At 49.0% G+C, this 15,508-nt stretch overlaps 1 protein-coding gene across 1 annotated transcript in view; it reads left to right on the forward strand.

The window, feature by feature from the left end:
• The first annotated feature begins 3,004 nt into the window (after positions 1 to 3,004).
• abcc10 (ATP-binding cassette, sub-family C (CFTR/MRP), member 10) overlaps positions 3,005 to 15,508 on the forward strand; it is a 317,294-nt gene continuing 304,790 nt past the window's right edge. The window contains exon 1 of the mRNA XM_038798938.1: positions 3,005 to 3,059. The gene's annotated coding sequence lies outside the window, so the exon portion shown is untranslated. The remainder of the gene's footprint in view (positions 3,060 to 15,508) is intronic.

Genomic DNA, 15,508 nt, shown 5'->3' on the forward strand with positions numbered 1-15,508 from the left:
AAGGTGTGATCACTGGGGATTGGGTGTAGAGATTGGATTGAGGAATGGCTGACTGACAGAAAGCAGAGGTTCGGGGTAAATGGGTCCTTCTCTGGCTGGCGAACTGTAACTAGCGGGGCGCTGCAAGGGTCAGTCCTCAGACCTCAACTCTTCACAATCTATATAAGTGATCTGCAAGCAGGGACAGAGTGTAACATAGCAAACTTTGCACGTGATACTAAAATAGGTGGGAAAGCAGACAGTGAAGAGGAGATAAATATTTTGAAAATGGATATAGATAGGCTAGGAAAGTGGGCTATAATTTGACAGGTGGAGTTTAATGTGGATATGTGTGAAGTTATCCATTTTGTTGGAAAAAATAGTCAGGCAATTGTTATCTAAATGCAAAGCAGATTCAAAATCCATGTGGGTAAAAGACACCCAGAGGGATCTGGGTGTCTTTGTGCATGAATCGCAGAAAGTCAGTATGCAGGTATAGCATGTAATTAAAAAGGCAAATGGAATGTCAGTGTTTATTACAAAAGGACTGGAGTATAAAAGTAGAGAAGTGTTGTTGCAATTGTATAGGGTGTTGGTGAGACCACATCTGGAATATTGTGTCCAGTTTGAATATCCTTCTTTGAGGAAGGATGTGGTGGCATTGGAGGCAGTTCAGAAGAGGTTCACCAGATTGATTCCGGGGATAAAAGGATTCATGTCTGAGGACAGATTAAACAGTTTGCGTTTAGACTCGCTGGAGTTTAGAAGGATGAAATGGGGATCTGATAGAGGTATAGAAAATACTAAAAGGGATTGATAAAGTAAAGTTAAACCAAATGTTCCCCCTAGTGGGGCAATCTGGAATGAGAGGTCATGGATATAGGTTAAGAATTTGTAGATTTAGAACTGAGATGAGGAGGAACTACTCATCGTAGAGGGTGGTGAATTTGTGGAATTCGCTGCCCCAGAGTACGGTGGAGTCTGAGTCATTAAATGGTTTCAAGAGGGAGAGAGATATATTTCGGATAACAAAAATGGGTTAAAGGGATATGAGGAACAATCAGGAAGATGGATTTGAGATCAGCCATGATCTGATTGAATGGTGGAGCAGGCTCCAGGGTGAATTGCTTACTTGTGCTCCCAACTCTTATGATCCTGTTATTTCTTTATAAGTGCTGATTTCCTTATCTTTTCACTTTGAAGTTACCTCTTCGACATCCCATTGATTCCCCCGAATCACATTGGTAAACAGTTCCTTTTCTCACTGGAATGCTAATTCACATATCAAAACACCCTTCAGACAGCTGCCCTTATCCAGTCCCCTTTTTATTTTATCCCAATTTATTTTTTAAATCTTAATTTTCCCCAATTCCTCACACATGTACCTCATATTATTCCTCTTAACCATATAAGATAATTAATGATAACAATAAATAATAATCTTTATTGTCACAAGTAGGCTTATATTGCAATGAGGTTACTGTGAAAAGCCCCTAGTTGCCACATTCCAGCACCTGTTCGGGTCACAGAGGGAGAATTCAGAATGTCCAATTCACCTAACAGCATGTCTTTTGGGACCAGTGGGAGGAAATCGGAGCACCCGGAGGAAACACATGCAGACACGGGGAGAACGTGCAGATTCCGCACAGACAGTGACCCAGCCGGGAATCGAACCTGGGACCCTGGAGCTGTGAAGCAACTGTGCTAAACATTGTCCTACCATAGTGCCCCATGATAGGTATTGTAAATGTTTTTTCGGAGTTGTTTGTTTTATGGAGTATTTTTTACTCAACAAATATTGCTTCAAACTAAAAGTTACTGGTCCTCAACTAGATCATAATAAAATCTTGCATAGAAAATTGCATAGAAAGCATCCTATCTGGCTGCAACACAGCCTGGTATGTCAACCGCTCGGCCCAGGATTGCAAGGAACTTCAGAAAGTTGTGAATACAGCCCAGTCCATCACACAAACCTGCCTCCCATCCATTGACTCTGTCCACACCTCCGCTGCCTTGGGAAAGCAGACAGCATAATCAAAGACCCCTCCCACCCGGCTTACTCACGCTTCCAAATTCTTCCATCGGACGGGAGATACAGAAATCTGAGAACATGCACAAACAGACTCAAAAACAGCTTCTTCCCCACTGTTACCAGACTCCTAAATGACCCTCTTATGGACTGACCTCATTAACACTACACCCCTGTATGCTTTATCCGATGCCGGTGCTTATGTAGTTACCTTGTATATCTTGTCTTACCCTATTATGTATTTTCTTTTATTGCCTTTTCTTCCGATGTACTTAATGATCTGTAGAGCTGCTCACAGAAAAATACTTTTCACTGTACCTCTGCACACGTGACAATAAACAAATCCAAATCCAAATGTGCAGGGTAGGTGGATAGGCCACGCTAAATTGCCCCTTAATTGGAAAAAGTGAAAATGAAAATGAAATGAAAATCGCTTATTGTCACGAGTAGGCTTCAATGAAGTTACTGTGAAAATGTTGCCACATTCCGGCGCCTGTCCGGGGAGGCTGGTACGGGAATTGAACCGTGCTGTTGGCCTGCTTGGTCTGCTTTAAAAGCCAGCAATTTAGCCTTGTGAGCTAAACCAGCCCCTATGAATTGGGCACTCTAAATTTATTTCAAAAAAAGAATTGTAAGCTTCCTGGGGCGACATGGTGGTGCAGTGGTTATTACTGCTGCCTCACGGCACCGAGGACCCAGGTTCGATCCCGGTCTGTGTGCAGTTTGCACATTCTCTCCGTGTCTTTGTGGGTCTCAACCGCACAACATAAAGATGCGCAGGGTAGGTGGCTTGGCCACGTTAAATTGGCCCTTAATTGGAAAGAATAGAATTGAAAACTCTAAATTTATAAAACAAAAATTGAAGATTGATTCTTGCAAGGAGTGTCGAAATCCTTTAACAGAGGAACAGAATTATCAGGAGTACTTGCAGCCTCTGGGTGTAAGGGGGCGCCCTCACAACTTGGAGTCATTGAGAAGGGACCATCTTGGCCCATTGCGTGCTGTCGATGGAAGGACGGAGTTGGTTTCAGTTGCCGGCTTGGATTTGAACGTAAGAATTTTAAACAGTATTTCAGTAATACTCAGTACTGGATGCAGATGCCGCAATGTGCAATAAAACCCAAACCATGGACCCCCCCCTCCCTCCTCTGGTCAGCTGCTGCCTCTGAGGACATCGATTTATTTCAGTTATATTAAAGCCGGCGAGGCGGCGGTATTTAAACCCACAACATTCACTCCCCCTACCAGTCAGAAACATCCTTTTAATGATGTTGGTGTTGCTTTTTCCACGTGTCTTTCTTTGGTGAAAGTTGTCAATGCGCTCCGAAGTTTGTCTGGAGAAATGTAACTTCCTTAGTGTTCACTCTGTGTTATTGGAGATGTCCTGTACTCAGGCAGTGCAGTTTGAGTCCCATTCGGCAGCCAGTCTGTGTTATTGGAGATGTCCTGTACTCAGGCAGTGCAGTTTGAGTCCCATTCGGCAGCCACTCTGTGTTATTGGGGATGTCCTGTACTCAGGCAGTGCAGTTTGAGTCCCATTCGGCAGCCAGTCTGTGTGGTATTGGAGATGTCCTGTACTCAGGCAGTGCAGTTTGAGTCCCATTCGGCAGCCAGTCTGTGTGTTATTGGAGATGTCCTGTGCTCAGGCAGTGCAGTTTGAGTCCCATTCGGCAGCCAGTCTGTGTGTTATTGGAGATGTCCTGTGCTCAGGCAGTGCAGTTTGAGTCCCAATTCGGCAGACAGTCTGTGTGGTATTGGAGATGTCCTGTGCACAGGCAGTGCAGTTTGTGTCCCATTCGGCAGCCAGTCTGTGTGTTATTGGAGATGTCCTGTGCTCAGGCAGTGCAGTTTGAGTCCCATTCGGCAGCCAGTCTGTGTGTTATTGGAGATGTCCTGTACTCAGGCAGTGCAGTTTGTGTCCCATTCGGCAGCCAGTCTGTGTGTTATTGGAGATGTCCTGTACTCAGGCAGTGCAGTTTGAGTCCCATTCGGCAGCCACTCTGTGTTATTGGAGATGTCCTGTACTCAGGCAGTGCAGTTTGAGTCCCATTCCGCAGCCAGTCTGTGTGTTATTGGAGATGTCCTGTGCTCAGGCAGTGCAGTTTGAGTCCCATTCGGCAGCCACTCTGTGTTATTGGGGATGTCCTGTACTCAGGCAGTGCAGTTTGAGTCCCATTCGGCAGCCAGTCTGTGAGGTATTGGAGATGTCCTGTGCACAGGCAGTGCAGTTTGTGTCCCATTCGGCAGCCAGTCTGTATGTTATTGGAGATGTCCTGTGCTCAGGCAGTGCAGTTTGTGTCCCATTCGGCAGCCAGTCTGTGTGTTATTGGAGATGTCCTGTACTCAGGCAGTGCAGTTTGAGTCCCATTCGGCAGCCACTCTGTGTTATTGGAGATGTCCTGTACTCAGGCAGTGCAGTTTGAGTCCCATTCCGCAGCCAGTCTGTGTGTTATTGGAGATGTCCTGTGCTCAGGCAGTGCAGTTTGAGTCCCATTCGGCAGCCACTCTGTGTTATTGGAGATGTCCTGTACTCAGGTAGTGCAGTTTGAGTCCCATTCGGCAGCCAGTCTGTGAGGTATTGGAGATGTCCTGTACTCAGGCAGTGCAGTTTGAGTCCCATTCGGCAGCCACTCTGTGTTATTGGAGATGTCCTGTACTCAGGCAGTGCAGTTTGAGTCCCATTCCGCAGCCAGTCTGTGTGTTATTGGAGATGTCCTGTGCTCAGGCAGTGCAGTTTGAGTCCCATTCGGCAGCCACTCTGTGTTATTGGGGATGTCCTGTACTCAGGCAGTGCAGTTTGAGTCCCATTCGGCAGCCAGTCTGTGAGGTATTGGAGATGTCCTGTGCACAGGCAGTGCAGTTTGTGTCCCATTCGGCAGCCAGTCTGTATGTTATTGGAGATGTCCTGTGCTCAGGCAGTGCAGTTTGTGTCCCATTCGGCAGCCAGTCTGTGTGTTATTGGAGATGTCCTGTACTCAGGCAGTGCAGTTTGAGTCCCATTCGGCAGCCACTCTGTGTTATTGGAGATGTCCTGTACTCAGGCAGTGCAGTTTGAGTCCCATTCCGCAGCCAGTCTGTGTGTTATTGGAGATGTCCTGTGCTCAGGCAGTGCAGTTTGAGTCCCATTCGGCAGCCACTCTGTGTTATTGGAGATGTCCTGTACTCAGGTAGTGCAGTTTGAGTCCCATTCGGCAGCCAGTCTGTGTGTTATTGGAGATGTCCTGTGCTCAGGCAGTGCAGTTTGTGTCCCATTCGGCAGCCAGTCTGTGTGTTATTGGAGATGTCCTGTGCTCAGGCAGTGCAGTTTGAGTCCCATTCGGCAGCCAGTCTGTGTGGTATTGGAGATGTCCTGTACTCAGGCAGTGCAGTTTGAGTCCCATTCGGCAGCCAGTCTGTGTGTTATTGGAGATGTCCTGTGCTCAGGCAGTGCAGTTTGAGTCCCATTCGGCAGCCAGTCTGTGTGTTATTGGAGATGTCCTGTGCTCAGGCAGTGCAGTTTGAGTCCCAATTCGGCAGACAGTCTGTGTGGTATTGGAGATGTCCTGTGCACAGGCAGTGCAGTTTGTGTCCCATTCGGCAGCCAGTCTGTGTGTTATTGGAGATGTCCTGTGCTCAGGCAGTGCAGTTTGAGTCCCATTCGGCAGCCAGTCTGTGTGTTATTGGAGATGTCCTGTACTCAGGCAGTGCAGTTTGAGTCCCATTCGGCAGCCAGTCTGTGTGTTATTGGAGATGTCCTGTACTCAGGCAGTGCAGTTTGAGTCCCATTCGGCAGCCACTCTGTGTTATTGGAGATGTCCTGTACTCAGGCAGTGCAGTTTGAGTCCCATTCGGCAGCCAGTCTGTGTGTTATTGGAGATGTCCTGTGCTCAGGCAGTGCAGTTTGAGTCCCATTCGGCAGCCACTCTGTGTTATTGGGGATGTCCTGTACTCAGGCAGTGCAGTTTGAGTCCCATTCGGCAGCCAGTCTGTGAGGTATTGGAGATGTCCTGTGCACAGGCAGTGCAGTTTGTGTCCCATTCGGCAGCCAGTCTGTATGTTATTGGAGATGTCCTGTGCTCAGGCAGTGCAGTTTGTGTCCCATTCGGCAGCCAGTCTGTGTGTTATTGGAGATGTCCTGTACTCAGGCAGTGCAGTTTGAGTCCCATTCGGCAGCCACTCTGTGTTATTGGAGATGTCCTGTACTCAGGCAGTGCAGTTTGAGTCCCATTCCGCAGCCAGTCTGTGTGTTATTGGAGATGTCCTGTGCTCAGGCAGTGCAGTTTGAGTCCCATTCGGCAGCCACTCTGTGTTATTGGAGATGTCCTGTACTCAGGTAGTGCAGTTTGAGTCCCATTCGGCAGCCAGTCTGTGAGGTATTGGAGATGTCCTGTGCTCAGGCAGTGCAGTTTGAATCCCATTCGGCAGCCAGTCTGTGAGGTATTGGGGATGTCCTGTGCTCAGGCAGTGCAGTTTGAGTCCCATTCGGCAGCCAGTCTGTGTGTTATTGGAGATGTCCTGTGCACAGGCAGTGCAGTTTGTGTCCCATTCGGCAGCCAGTCTGTATGTTATTGGAGATGTCCTGTGCTCAGGCAGTGCAGTTTGTGTCCCATTCGGCAGCCAGTCTGTGTGTTATTGGAGATGTCCTGTACTCAGGCAGTGCAGTTTGAGTCCCATTCGGCAGCCACTCTGTGTTATTGGAGATGTCCTGTACTCAGGCAGTGCAGTTTGAGTCCCATTCCGCAGCCAGTCTGTGTGTTATTGGAGATGTCCTGTGCTCAGGCAGTGCAGTTTGAGTCCCATTCGGCAGCCACTCTGTGTTATTGGAGATGTCCTGTACTCAGGTAGTGCAGTTTGAGTCCCATTCGGCAGCCAGTCTGTGAGGTATTGGAGATGTCCTGTGCTCAGGCAGTGCAGTTTGAATCCCATTCGGCAGCCAGTCTGTGAGGTATTGGGGATGTCCTGTGCTCAGGCAGTGCAGTTTGAGTCCCAATTCGGCAGACAGTCTGTGTGGTATTGGAGATGTCCTGTGCACAGGCAGTGCAGTTTGTGTCCCATTCGGCAGCCAGTCTGTGTGTTATTGGAGATGTCCTGTGCTCAGGCAGTGCAGTTTGAGTCCCATTCGGCAGCCACTCTGTGTTATTGGAGATGTCCTGTACTCAGGTAGTGCAGTTTGAGTCCCATTCGGCAGCCAGTCTGTGTGTTATTGGAGATGTCCTGTGCACAGGCAGTGCAGTTTGTGTCCCATTCGGCAGCCAGTCTGTGTGTTATTGGAGATGTCCTGTGCTCAGGCAGTGCAGTTTGAGTCCCATTCGGCAGCCAGTCTGTGTGGTATTGGAGATGTCCTGTGCTCAGGCAGTGCAGTTTGAGTCCCATTCGGCAGCCAGTCTGTGTGTTATTGGAGATGTCCTGTGCTCAGGCAGTGCAGTTTGAGTCCCATTCGGCAGCCAGTCTGTGTGTTATTGGAGATGTCCTGTGCTCAGGCAGTGCAGTTTGAGTCCCAATTCGGCAGACAGTCTGTGTGGTATTGGAGATGTCCTGTGCACAGGCAGTGCAGTTTGTGTCCCATTCGGCAGCCAGTCTGTGTGTTATTGGAGATGTCCTGTGCTCAGGCAGTGCAGTTTGAGTCCCATTCGGCAGCCAGTCTGTGTGTTATTGGAGATGTCCTGTACTCAGGCAGTGCAGTTTGTGTCCCATTCGGCAGCCAGTCTGTGTGTTATTGGAGATGTCCTGTACTCAGGCAGTGCAGTTTGAGTCCCATTCGGCAGCCACTCTGTGTTATTGGAGATGTCCTGTACTCAGGCAGTGCAGTTTGAGTCCCATTCCGCAGCCAGTCTGTGTGTTATTGGAGATGTCCTGTGCTCAGGCAGTGCAGTTTGAGTCCCATTCGGCAGCCACTCTGTGTTATTGGGGATGTCCTGTACTCAGGCAGTGCAGTTTGAGTCCCATTCGGCAGCCAGTCTGTGAGGTATTGGAGATGTCCTGTGCACAGGCAGTGCAGTTTGTGTCCCATTCGGCAGCCAGTCTGTGTGTTATTGGAGATGTCCTGTGCTCAGGCAGTGCAGTTTGTGTCCCATTCGGCAGCCAGTCTGTGTGTTATTGGAGATGTCCTGTACTCAGGCAGTGCAGTTTGAGTCCCATTCGGCAGCCACTCTGTGTTATTGGAGATGTCCTGTACTCAGGCAGTGCAGTTTGAGTCCCATTCCGCAGCCAGTCTGTGTGTTATTGGAGATGTCCTGTGCTCAGGCAGTGCAGTTTGAGTCCCATTCGGCAGCCACTCTGTGTTATTGGAGATGTCCTGTACTCAGGTAGTGCAGTTTGAGTCCCATTCGGCAGCCAGTCTGTGAGGTATTGGAGATGTCCTGTGCTCAGGCAGTGCAGTTTGAATCCCATTCGGCAGCCAGTCTGTGAGGTATTGGGGATGTCCTGTGCTCAGGCAGTGCAGTTTGAGTCCCATTCGGCAGCCAGTCTGTGTGTTATTGGAGATGTCCTGTGCACAGGCAGTGCAGTTTGTGTCCCATTCGGCAGCCAGTCTGTATGTTATTGGAGATGTCCTGTGCTCAGGCAGTGCAGTTTGTGTCCCATTCGGCAGCCAGTCTGTGTGTTATTGGAGATGTCCTGTACTCAGGCAGTGCAGTTTGAGTCCCATTCGGCAGCCACTCTGTGTTATTGGAGATGTCCTGTACTCAGGCAGTGCAGTTTGAGTCCCATTCCGCAGCCAGTCTGTGTGTTATTGGAGATGTCCTGTGCTCAGGCAGTGCAGTTTGAGTCCCATTCGGCAGCCACTCTGTGTTATTGGAGATGTCCTGTACTCAGGTAGTGCAGTTTGAGTCCCATTCGGCAGCCAGTCTGTGAGGTATTGGAGATGTCCTGTGCTCAGGCAGTGCAGTTTGAATCCCATTCGGCAGCCAGTCTGTGAGGTATTGGGGATGTCCTGTGCTCAGGCAGTGCAGTTTGAGTCCCATTCGGCAGCCAGTCTGTGTGTTATTGGAGATGTCCTGTGCTCAGGCAGTGCAGTTTGTGTCCCATTCGGCAGCCAGTCTGTGTGTTATTGGAGATGTCCTGTACTCAGGCAGTGCAGTTTGAGTCCCATTCGGCAGCCACTCTGTGTTATTGGAGATGTCCTGTACTCAGGCAGTGCAGTTTGAGTCCCATTCCGCAGCCAGTCTGTGTGTTATTGGAGATGTCCTGTGCTCAGGCAGTGCAGTTTGTGTCCCATTCGGCAGCCAGTCTGTATGTTATTGGAGATGTCCTGTACTCAGGCAGTGCAGTTTGTGTCCCATTCGGCAGCCAGTCTGTGTGTTATTGGAGATGTCCTGTGCTCAGGCAGTGCAGTTTGAGTCCCATTCGGCAGCCACTCTGTGTTATTGGAGATGTCCTGTACTCAGGCAGTGCAGTTTGAATCCCATTCGGCAGCCAGTCTGTGAGGTATTGGAGATGTCCTGTGCTCAGGCAGTGCAGTTTGAATCCCATTCGGCAGCCAGTCTGTGAGGTATTGGGGATGTCCTGTGCTCAGGCAGTGCAGTTTGAGTCCCATTCGGCAGCCAGTCTGTGTGTTATTGGAGATGTCCTGTACTCAGGCAGTGCAGTTTGAGTCCCATTCGGCAGCCAGTCTGTGTGTTATTGGAGATGTCCTGTACTCAGGCAGTGCAGTTTGAGTCCCATTCGGCAGCCAGTCTGTGTGTTATTGGAGATGTCCTGTACTCAGGCAGTGCAGTTTGAGTCCCATTCGGCAGCCAGTCTGTGTGTTATTGGAGATGTCCTGTGCACAGGCAGTGCAGTTTGTGTCCCATTCGGCAGCCAGTCTGTGTGTTATTGGAGATGTCCTGTGCTCAGGCAGTGCAGTTTGAGTCCCATTCGGCAGCCAGTCTGTGTGTTATTGGAGATGTCCTGTACTCAGGCAGTGCAGTTTGTGTCCCATTCGGCAGCCAGTCTGTGTGTTATTGGAGATGTCCTGTACTCAGGCAGTGCAGTTTGAGTCCCATTCGGCAGCCACTCTGTGTTATTGGAGATGTCCTGTACTCAGGCAGTGCAGTTTGAGTCCCATTCCGCAGCCAGTCTGTGTGTTATTGGAGATGTCCTGTGCTCAGGCAGTGCAGTTTGAGTCCCATTCGGCAGCCACTCTGTGTTATTGGGGATGTCCTGTACTCAGGCAGTGCAGTTTGAGTCCCATTCGGCAGCCAGTCTGTGAGGTATTGGAGATGTCCTGTGCACAGGCAGTGCAGTTTGTGTCCCATTCGGCAGCCAGTCTGTATGTTATTGGAGATGTCCTGTGCTCAGGCAGTGCAGTTTGTGTCCCATTCGGCAGCCAGTCTGTGTGTTATTGGAGATGTCCTGTACTCAGGCAGTGCAGTTTGAGTCCCATTCGGCAGCCACTCTGTGTTATTGGAGATGTCCTGTACTCGGGCAGTGCAGTTTGAGTCCCATTCGGCAGCCAGTCTGTGTTATTGGAGATGTCCTGTACTCAGGCAGTGCAGTTTGAGTCCCATTCGGCAGCCAGTCTGTGTGGTATTGGAGATGTCCTGTACTCAGGCAGTGCAGTTTGTTGCTCGTTCTGGGTGAGTGTGCTTTACACTCAATTTGGCTCTTTTTATTCCTTAGCTCTAGAGTTGCCAGGTATCCTTATGATACCGCCACAAGATTCAAGTTCAAGTTCAGACCAATGACTCAATACACCAGTTAGTAAGTTCAAACAAGACACGTTTATTATTACACAGTTATTTGCTACTCATGCATATAAAACTAAAAGACTAGGCTGTTCCTACCACTACCAGGCCAATACTTATCTGGAATAAGGGAACTGCCGGATCAGGGAACAATGGCCTCTTGCTTTGTCCTGGATCCACAGGCTTCCAGTTGGTGCGGACTAAAGGGGTCAGGAGTGTCTACTCTCGTAGCGTGCGTTGTATGACACTTACTTGATGGCGGTTGCTGACCAGGCCTTAGAACATAGAACATAGAACAGTACAGCACAGAACAGGCCCTTCGGCCCTCAATGTTGTGCCGAGCCATGATCACCCTTACTCAAACCCACGTATCCACCCTATACCCATAACCCAACAACCCCCCCCCTTAACCTTACATTTATTAGGACACTACGGGCAATTTAGCATGGCCAATCCACCTAACCCGCACATCTTTGGACTGTGGGAGGAAACCGGAGCACCCGGAGGAAACCCACGCACACAGGGGGAGGACGTGCAGACTCCACACAGACAGTGACCCAGCCGGGAATCGAACCTGGGACCCTGGAGCTGTGAAGCATTTATGCTAACCACCATGCTACCCTGCTGCCCCATACCTTCTCAGGTTTCTTCTGCTGCAAAGGTGTTCTGTTGTGAGGGCCGGCTGGTCAAGAAGAACAAATCAGTCCTGGGACCTGACTTTTATCGGTCGAGGGGCTTTGCTTCCTTCTGGGCGGACCCTCTCTAAACGTGCAATTGATCGGGTCTCTTCCCAATCGATTGATTTGAATTTCCCCAATAACAGGCTGTTCCTCGATCGCCGGGCGGTTCCTTCCACCTTATTGGCGTCCTTTGTCTTAGACTCCACTGGCGCCGGGATGTCTGACCTTCCATAGAATGTAGCGATTGCAGTTAACTGTTGTGTCCATTGTGCCTGGGAATCACCGTGAATCGCTCACTTAATATGCGCAGCTCGTTAGTTACAATTCTGTCTGGTTTCTGTAGCAGCTAGAATACAGGGGATTCTGCAGACTGCTTGTCTCTTTGCCAATGTCCATTTTTCTCTGTAACCTTTGCGTTCTTCCATTTTGTGTGAGGAAATGGCCAACCCAGGTGGCTACACTCGCTCCTTGTGATCCTAACGCAAAAGCGTGAAGGATCACCTAAGTACGGTGTCTGTGTTCCCTGACCTCAGCGAGTTCCATGGCCTCTGCACTTTCCTCAACTATGCAGAAAAATTTCATCCACAATCTCAATTTGGTGCTATGTCATAGGGGACATGCATTACCAAAATCACAACGGGAACCTCTAACTATCCTTAAATAAACTACACTCACTTACAGTCAATCATTCTGAACTTCCTATCAATACAAACTTATAGCAGCATTCATGGCACATTTCTCTGACTCGGCAGTCAAGCTCAGAGGTACAAAACATTTAGAAACATTCTTTTATTTACATGGCATGGCAAAACGAAAAGAAAATCCTTGATTCACATTTCAAGGGGTTCGGGGGACTGATGGAAACCGAAGATAGGGGATCTCATCCCATATACCCTCGAGGTATGAGAGCGGTAGGCTCTCCTTCGCCATTTCCTCGTCCGAAGGGTCTGAACTAGGATGCAGACAATCGCTAGTGCCAAAAGCGATTCTACGACATATGACAAGGAGTACCAAGTCATGAATCTGGTACACCAGGTCGGGGTACTGTTGCCGTTTACTGGGCTTGGAGTGGTCTGTGTCTGGGAAACATTAACGGCTGGGGCGGGGGTAAGGGGGTTCGCGTCCACGTGCAAATATACAAAAGTGATGAAGAAAAATACAGTCGCGGCTGTCATTTTCATTCTCTCTTCTCTTCCTTCTGTTCTCTTTTCTTGCTGTGATCTTGCACTGATCCTGCTTTGGTCCCTCCTTTGAACGTCCGAAAGCTAGAGGATCAAGCATAGTATCCGTTAGTGTTCTGTTTAATACCTCGAATGATAGTATATCTGTCCTCTTGTGCCAATTTTTCCCTTTACGAATGGTCAAGTCACTCCCTGTGACTCCCCTCATTTTTTTTTTTCCAGAACGAATTTAGGACCAGGCATATGCTCAAATACTGTACCACTGCGAGCCGTGTAGCAGGCTTTGCAATTAACCATCCCACTGTTTCTGGATGTAAATAGCATCTGGAATGGCAACCAAAGGGCTACTAAAATAAAGGAAACAAAACCAAACTTTTTAGAAATAAGACTTTCGAATGAGTTGCGTATGGGCCGCGACGGGCAGGATTTGGGTGGAATCTCTGGGTAGGGCGTGCTGTGTTGTACCCGAGCTTAGTTGACCAGTGGGGTGGTCCTCAGACAGGGCGGGTCCTCAATGCCGTTTCTCCACTGCCTGAGCGACCTGAAACGAACGGGCAAGAATGTAGTCATCATGGGGGTTGCCTCTTCTGTCCTCCAAACAGAAGCTCCCAGTGGATTCAAGGGAGAAGCCTTTAGCTGGGTTTCAGACATTTCAGATTATAAGGTGTCTTGCAAGTTCTCTGAGGTATCTGCGGACAAGACTTCTGTCGAATCAGAAGGGCAGTTATGAAATGGTCTCGGGAACAAAACATCTTCACTACAGGAGAACGGTGACGAAATGTGAGATGGTCACAACCTTTTCAGCTGAAAGTCTTGTGGCCAATCCTCCTAGTCGTTCTGAACTGATCCAAAAACAAACATGAAACAAACGTACTGCAGGTTCCATCAGAAAGGACACCGTTTCTCTCTCAAGCGGTTCCTCTTTTTACATCATCTGGACACCTCAATTCTCCTCATTCTCTGCGAACAGGGTCGCAAAGGGGTTGCCGTGTCGGGAGTCAGACTTAAAGTCATCCTCTTCTCCCGGATCCCATACCCTTGTATGGATCAGGCATGCTGTGAGTGAGTTGTGTGACCGAGGGTCTCTCTCGTCATTCCAGACGAGCCTGTAAGAGTTGTCTCGGTGCCAAATGGTCGTGTCCAAATTTGTGTGAACGTTGTCGGGGTTGTCATAGTTGGGCGGTGGGTCTGGGTGTGGGTCTGGTGTTTTAATGTAAGTGATCTCCAAATCACTGTAGTCGGGGTCGTAGTTGGTGTGTGTGGTGTCTGGTGTATCAGGACAGTAGAGAGGCTGTGGCTGTCGTCAAAGTCACAGTCACTGTCTCTGCTGTGGCAGCTTGTGGGCGTTTCGGGGCGTGGTCTGAAGTCAGTGGGCGGAGTCGAGGTCGAGTCCGATGAGGAACTGGTCTGTGAGGGGGAGGGTGGAAATGTGTCTCTTGTGGGCGGGGCGTGGTGTTCTGCTGCGTCTAGCAGGACATGGTGTGTGTGGTTGGACTGTGTTCCATATGCCTTTAACTGGTTGATGTGGAACCAGGCAGTCTTCCCGTTTGGGGTACTTTATCTTATATACTGACGGGCTGATTTTGTCCGCAATTGAGTATGGACCTGAAAATTTTGGGGCCAAAAACGTGCTGGGGTTATAAACAGATAACATTACCTGTTGTCCAACCTGAAACTCTGTGGAATGTACTGTTCTGTCGAAACAAGCCTTGCTCTGTTTCCTTTTCTTTCCCAATTTAACTGCGGCTGCTAACTGAGCCGACCTTACAGTTTCCACTAATTACTTTACTGCTGTCTCGTGTGTGAGGGCCGTCACTTCTGGGCTGGTCATGTCGAGTCCTAAAAGGAATTCAGATCCTTTCATGGGGCGTCCGGTCATGAGTGTGCGTGGGATGAAACCTGTTGAGGCTGAAACAGTATTTCTTAAAAACATAAGTGCGAATGGGAGCACTGAATCCCAAGTGGTACTGTTTTCCTGGACCATCTTTCTAAGGCTCGATTTTAGAGTCCGATTCATGCGTTCCACTATACCGCTGGACTGGGGGTGGTACGCAATGTGTAATTTTGTTTAATGCCGAATATGGTCAGGACGTTCTTCATGACCCGTCCTGTAAAATGAGATCCCTGGTCTGATTCAATACTTCTGGGGAGTCCCCATCTAGTAAAGATGTGGTGTGTTAGGATCTTAGCGGTTGTTTTGGCTGTGTTAGTTCGAGATGGGAATGCCTCTACCCATTTCGTTAACGTATCAATGACCACCAAAACGTATCTTTAGCCATTCCTGCAAGGGGGCAATGGACCTATAAAATCGATCTGGAGGTTTGTCCAGGGGCCATTAATGGGGCGAGTGTGACTGAGCTGTGCCTTCTTCGAATACCTCTCCGGGTTATTCTGAGCACAAATCAAACAAATATCGATGTAGTGCGTTACATCCTCTCTCAAATCTGGCCACCAACAGAGCTGTCTCAGGTGGCCTGTGGTGGGGTCTATCCCTTGATGTCCATGACTGTCATCGGAATAAGGCAATCATTTGATTCCTGTCTTTCTCAGGAACCACATACAGTTTATCTTTGAAAACCACACCATCATGTGTGGTCAGAGCGTGTCGTACGGGGCCAAAAACTTTCCTATACTAATCTCCCTGAGATTACTGTCCTGTTTTTGGGCCTGTACTAGGTCCTCAATGTTTGTCTGTGAGACCTGAACTGAACTCACAGGGGCGCTAGCTGGGGGTGTCCAAACATGTCCGTGCCTGGAACCGGCTTTTGCCAGTGCGTCAGCTTTCACATTTCCAGGGGGCGATGATCGATGGTGACTTCTCACTTTAATGATGCCATAAATCCTATCCTTTGCCTGTTCTAGGATATGGCGGAGCAATGGGGCTGATGGAAGGGGCTTTCCATCCGCGGAAACAAAACCTCTTGTCTTCCACAGGGGAAGAAAATCCGTCAAACTGTTGCAGACATATAGACTATCAGAATATATATCTGCTGGGCT

The sequence above is a fragment of the Scyliorhinus canicula genome, chromosome 6 (assembly GCF_902713615.1).
Source record: "Scyliorhinus canicula chromosome 6, sScyCan1.1, whole genome shotgun sequence".
NCBI lineage: Eukaryota > Metazoa > Chordata > Chondrichthyes > Carcharhiniformes > Scyliorhinidae > Scyliorhinus > Scyliorhinus canicula.